Source organism: Chrysochloris asiatica, unplaced genomic scaffold, assembly GCF_000296735.1.
Source record: "Chrysochloris asiatica unplaced genomic scaffold, ChrAsi1.0 scaffold00061, whole genome shotgun sequence".
Taxonomy (NCBI): Eukaryota; Metazoa; Chordata; class Mammalia; order Afrosoricida; family Chrysochloridae; genus Chrysochloris; species Chrysochloris asiatica.
The window spans coordinates 8,229,755-8,236,073 of record NW_006408579.1 but is presented as its reverse complement, the minus strand read 5'-3'; the positions used below and the strand labels follow the sequence as shown (position 1 = coordinate 8,236,073).

Below are 6,319 nucleotides of genomic sequence, written 5' to 3'. Positions count from 1 at the left end.
ACAATATTCCTATCAATGGAGAAAAGATTGAAGTTGTCAAGGACTTCATTCTTCTTGGATCAACTATCAACACTCATTGAAGCAGCAGTCAAGAAATCAAATGACGCACACATGCATTAGGCAAATCTGCTGCACAAGCCCTTTTTAAAGTGTTGAAAAGCAAAGATGTCAGCTTGAGGACTGAGCCAAACCATGGGATTTTCAATAACCTCATATACATGCAAAAGCTGGACAGTGAATAAGGAAGACCATCCAAGAATTGATGCTTTTGAGTTATGGTGTTGGAGGAGAATATTGAAAGTGCCATGGGCTACCAAAAGAACCAACAGATCTGTGTTGGAAGAAGTGCAGCCAGAGTACTCCTTGGAGGCCAGGATGGCCAAACTTCATATCTCATACTTCGGACACATTATCAGGAGGGACCAGTCAGTCGCTGGAGAAGGATATCATGTTTGGTAAGGTGGAAGGTCAAGAAGACCCCCAGCGGGATGGATTGGCAAAGTGGCAACATCAATGGGCTGAAGCGTGGCAACAATTGTGAGTTTGGCCCAGGACTGGACAGTGTTTCTTTCTGTTGTTCATAGGGTCAGTATGAGTCAGTACTGACTTGATGACACCTAACAACAACAAGCCGCACTGCAGAAGAAAGGCCTACGGAACCATTTTATTTCCTAATGCATGGTGTTGTCAACAATCAGAAACAACTCTACTGCAATGGATTTGGTCTTTTTGGCTTATTAAATGATATAGTTGAAGCAATAGAATCAGCATAGGAATTTTATTTATGGCTTCCCCCAGAGGTTACACAATGTTTCTTAATTCACTTGTACTGCTTTTTTTTTTTTTACATTAGGAAAAATTACACTCCTTCTCCTAAGACTTATTATCCACTGAATTAAGAAAAGCAGCAGTAAGACTTTATAGGATATGCCTTACTTGATAAGGCGAAAGAAACAGCATACCAGACCCTGTACCATTGCTTCTGTGGGAACCCCAGAGTTAAGATGGCAGAAAACATGTCATAAGTACAGCACTACCATAGTAAATGATGTGATCAATAGGTTAGAAATCTGTTTTACTGCTGTTGTTTTTCTTGTTATGTGCCATCGAATCATTTCCGATTGATAGCAACACTGTACAGGATTTATGAGGAGTGACTGGTGAGTTTGAACTGCCGACTTTGTGGTTCAAATCGACCCTGCGGTCCCTTGTAGTCCTGTGCTTACCCCACAGAGCCAAGCCAGAACTCCCTGTTTTACTGCAATCATGCATATTTAAATAATTAAAATGTAATCTATCTGTGTCAGAGATAGATGGTTTTCTCTCTAATGTCCATTCTTTTCCTTTCACTTCCATAAGAAGACACCTGCAGTAGGCGTGGAAATGAAACCAGCTAAAAACCTTCATCTTGCACCTCTCTTGCAGACAGAATGGTCAATGATAGAGCCAGCAGGCAAGTTCTTAGAAGGACATATGGGAATATCACAGCTAGATCTCCAAAAACTTCCTTGAACTATGACATGGGAGTCATACATTAGAGATAGCAAGGTCAAAAATATATGTATTGATAAAAAGAGTTTAATCTACATTGGTATTTATGCTGCTGTTGGTCATATTTTCCTTGGTTTTGTTTTGTTCTGATTCAAAGGCAGTAGAAATAGCCATTGATCAGTTGGCCTGATCCACAATTTTCCTGCATGATTTTTTTTCCCTCACAGACTGAGAGCATATACAAATAATGCCACCATTAATGTGTAGAAATCTGTTCTAAATAGGTGGGTTAAGAGCCTAATAGCATTAAAAAAACAAAACAGAAATTTTGGGTTGATATTTGATTTAAATATCTTAGCTATAATAAATTCAGTTTTTGGTAAATTTTCTAATATTTCATGGGAGCAGAATTTTGGGTGTAAATAACCTCTCAGGAGCAGATAAATTATTTCTAGGTCTCTATGACATGTTAATGTGTTCCCTTGTATTTCTGGAGTCCTTCTAGTGTTATTAAATACTGTCATTCACTGTTTGAACAGTACTTAGAATTGCTCACCACTCCCCAAAAGGTCATCAAAGCACTTAATAATTTCAGCAAGAGATAAGCAGGACCAAAGACCTTATCTGTGGATCAAGTGTGAGTTCATGTGTGACCTGCTACACTAGACAAACTGCTGTCCCTATCAATCCCATCTCCACTTCACTCTCTCCTTGACTAACAGTACTGGAGAAGGACTTTGATGATTTCCATTCATATCCTGACTTCTAAATTGATTTGTTCTATAACCTCTGACCAGTCACAGACATTCTACCTTGCTCTTTCTTTCATTCTATCAAGTGGGGAAAACCCACCTCCATCTTAATAGAAAAGGAGACTGAGAGAAGTAGAATATTCATGTACAGTGTACTTGGGAAGAGACAGAAGCAATCTTGTCTATAACATTGAAAAGACTGACTCTTATTATATACATGAAGGAGCCCTGGTGACATACTGGGTTATATTGGGCTGCTGATCACAAGATCAGTGGATAGAATCTACCAGCTGCTCCAGGGGAGAAAGATGAGGTTTTGTTTTGTTTTGCTACTGTAAATATTTACAGACTTGCAAACCTTATACAGGGTCATTACGAATCAGAACTGGCTTGGTCACACACAACCACCACCACCATCACCAAAATACATGTAGATTTTTATATTTAGTGTAAAAGAGGAGAAAGCGCTGCTTTCTCAGAGACACTTCAGAAATGTGAAACTATTATTATGAATTACATATTGTGATGCTATGGGTTAATGCGCCAGACTGCAAAGCCATTTGAACTGCAAGGTCAGCAATTGAAGCTCACCAGCTGCTCCTCAGAAACCCTATACAGAGTCACTATGGGTCTGAACCGACTCGACAGCACTAAACAATAACATTATATTTGTATGTCTCTCTCTTCCTGTCTCTCTCTGGCTGGATGAAGACTTATCCTGCATTTGCAGAACATGTTTGACCATAAGACAGAGTAGCCACAGATGACCACCAACATTTCTTGAAATTTTAATATTCTCTGCTGGCTGCTCTCTCTTGTTTTCCACTTACTTTCTCTTGGTGTTCTTTTTAAACATAATTTCTTCATTGTGAAAGATCTCAGAAGTATTCTCCCGCATGAATGGTCTCATGTTTATAATTCAAAATCTATTGCTAAATACACAGGCATATTCCAAACAAAACATGGTTAAACATGTCTTTGTGATCACTGGAAAGCTTCAGACAGGTTCTTCCAGTAATAGACTTGTCTTAGTTTCATTAGGGTGCTGTTGTGAAGTACTGTTGAGTCTTTTCTGACCCTAGTGAACCTTTATAGAGTTTCCAAGGAGCAGCTGGTGAATTTGAACCATTGACCTTGTGGTTTAATCTTCAGTTAAAAAGGTCTAATCAGAACAGTGGCTCTCAAGAAGATTGGCGGTGTCTGCTAAATTTGAGACAGAGAGGTCAGCTCACATGGTTACAGCACCTGTTTTTGGGGAACTCCAAAGGTGTAACCTTGATACATTTTCTTGAAGTACACATGATGATCATAGGGGCATACTATGAAGACTTTTTTATTATTATTATTTAAAACTGCATTGGTGAGAAAAAAGCTGTTGCTGGGAATTTTTTTTTTTCCCATCATGCCAATACATCTGCTCATTTTTTAAGGCACAAAAATGTCATGTGCAAACTTTAAACCATCCACTCTTGAGTCCTGATCTTGCCTCTCCACACTTTCCAAAACTTTGTTCCCCAAACTCAAAGAACATGTGAAAGGAACACAGTTTGCATGCCATTAGCATGCTGAAACTGCAATCTTGAAATGGCATAAATTAAAGAGTACAGATATATTTGGGGGGAGGGTTAAAGAGATGGAAATTTATGGAAGAATATATCTAGAAACAATAGCTTCACATTGTGATATTTCTGTTTAATATGTGTTTATATGATTTTGTAGCAATATGTATATATTTTTTATCTTCTTCTACTTTTTAAAAAATTTTAATTCAAGACTTTTTCCTCTCTCTTTGAGCTGTGTTTGAACTTGCTTCTCAGAGATTTCTACAACTCAAATACAAAGCTCATGTTCTAGAATTTGGAAGAAGTGTAGTTTGTGATAGAATATTATTAAAAATAAATTGTTACTTATTTGTATACTTCGTAATTTGGTTTTCTTATGATGTTGCTTCTCCTGTTACTAGGATTTGGGTAATGCAAGAATTAATAAATGACAGGAGCTGTCAAACTGTTGAAATATAAAAGAAGTAATAGTCATAAACCTGATAGATTTCTGTATATTAAATTTCGTTTGAATGAAATCTACACCACTATATTATTACTTTGTTTACTTTTAATTAAATTTTTCTCATGCATTTTTATGCTTGAAATATGCATCTACATCAAATAAGACTCAGCAGGTCATGTGCTATAACGTCATTGGTTCATTCAAAATAAACTTTTAGGTGCTAAACTGCGTGTTCCAGGAGAGCAGTGGTTAACCATTCATTTGCTAACCAAATGGTTTGCAGTTCCATCCCACTAGTCACTCCATGGAAGAAGGATGATCGTTCTCTATTATAATGCCTGAAGAGGAAGACTCTCAGACAGAAAGGCTCTCAAAATATAATTGGGGAAGATCTGCCTCCTCAAAGTAGGATCAACCTCAATGACATAGATGAAGTCAAGGTTTTAGGACCTTCATTTGCTGAGGTGGCATGATTTAAAACAAGAAGAAACAGCTGTAAACATCCAAATAGAATCTGTCCGTTTTCAATGATTACAAGAGATAGCAGATGATCAGGGACCTGTAATATTGAAGGAAGAAATCCAAGCACCTCTGAAGTCATAAATTAAAAACAAGGCTCCAGGTATTGACAGAATTCCAACTGAAATGGTTTAAGAAACTGATGCAACACAGAAAGCACTCATAAGTCTATGCCAAGAAATTTTGAAGACAGCTATCTGGCAAATTGACTGGAAAACATCCAATTTGTTCTCTTCAGTGTAATGAATTATATAACGTCCCTTCTATCTATGGTGTTCGCAACACCAACCAAACAAAAATTTTGCCCTGCTGGATCTTTTAAGAGAAGGTAGGAAAAGATGTTAATGTTGTTAAGTGTTGTTGAATCAGTTCTGAATCTTAGTGACCTTGTATAGGGTTTTCAAAGAGCAACAGGTATGTTTGAACTGCCGACTTTGTGGTTAGCAGTCTAGTGCTTATCACACAGCACTACAGCAAGACTCTAAAGATATCAAGGGGATAATATAATTCTGTTATGAATGGGTAACAGAATTACCTATCTATGATGTAAAATCTTGGAACTCTAATGTACATTAAATGAGACATCTCAAAAGCAGGAATAGGGGATCTCACTGCCGTCAAAGAAGAAGGGGCAGGAATGGAGCATGCCCTTTAGACCCCTAGATCTCTGCACAATGACCCTCCTTAACCCAGGGACAGAAATCTGTGGCACTGGAGGAATGGCATTGGAGCAGCAACAGCGGCAGCAGTAAAACCAGAAGCCAGAGCACGAGACAAAGTGGTGAACTTCCCAACCCATGAAGCAAGAAAAGCTGAGTGACGTTGGGCAGGAAGATTGCTTGCAGGGTGGATTGTTTATAATCACTTAATTGGGAAAGCTAGGATTGCGGACCCATGGAGCTAGAGATGAGTGCTTCAAATTGAGGATTATGAAAGAGTGATGTGCCCTGTGGGCATTTATCAGTAATGCTAAAAAAGCTTTGTGACATTGCCCAGGCACAGCAAGGCCTGAGTGTGTGGGTACTGTAAGGAGAAGCTGCCCTGACTAGAACAACTGTTCAGTGTGTATTTTCTGATCCTGCATTGTAAGCTATTAACTTCCCTAATAAACCCCATAACTGTGCATATGGTGTCTGTGTTGCTATTAAAATAAATTATTAAACTCAGCTGAATAGAGTGCTATTGGATGTATGGTTAGCACCATTTTTTTGCATGCCCATTCCAAAGAAAAATGACTTTGCAGAATGAAGAACTTATCTAAAAATATAATTAATATCACTTGCAAGTAAAATTTTGCTGGATATAATTTAAAAAATGGTTGCACAAAACATCAGACAAGGAACTGATTTCTAAAATCTATAGGAAACTACCACACCTCTGCAAGAAAAAGACAAATAACCTGATTTTAAAATGAGCACAGGACATGAACAGACACTTCACCAAGGAGATTTGGGCAGCCAACAAACATATGAAGAAATGTTCAAGATCACTAGTCATCAGAGAGATGCAAATTAAAACAACAATAAGATATCATCTCACACCAGCAATAA

At 37.9% G+C, this 6,319-nt stretch overlaps 1 protein-coding gene across 2 annotated transcripts in view; it reads right to left on the bottom strand.

Annotated features, from left to right (window-relative positions):
* Positions 1–6,319, bottom strand: part of LSAMP (limbic system-associated membrane protein) — a 1,036,759-nt gene that overhangs the window by 807,243 nt on the left and 223,197 nt on the right. The window lies entirely within an intron of this gene.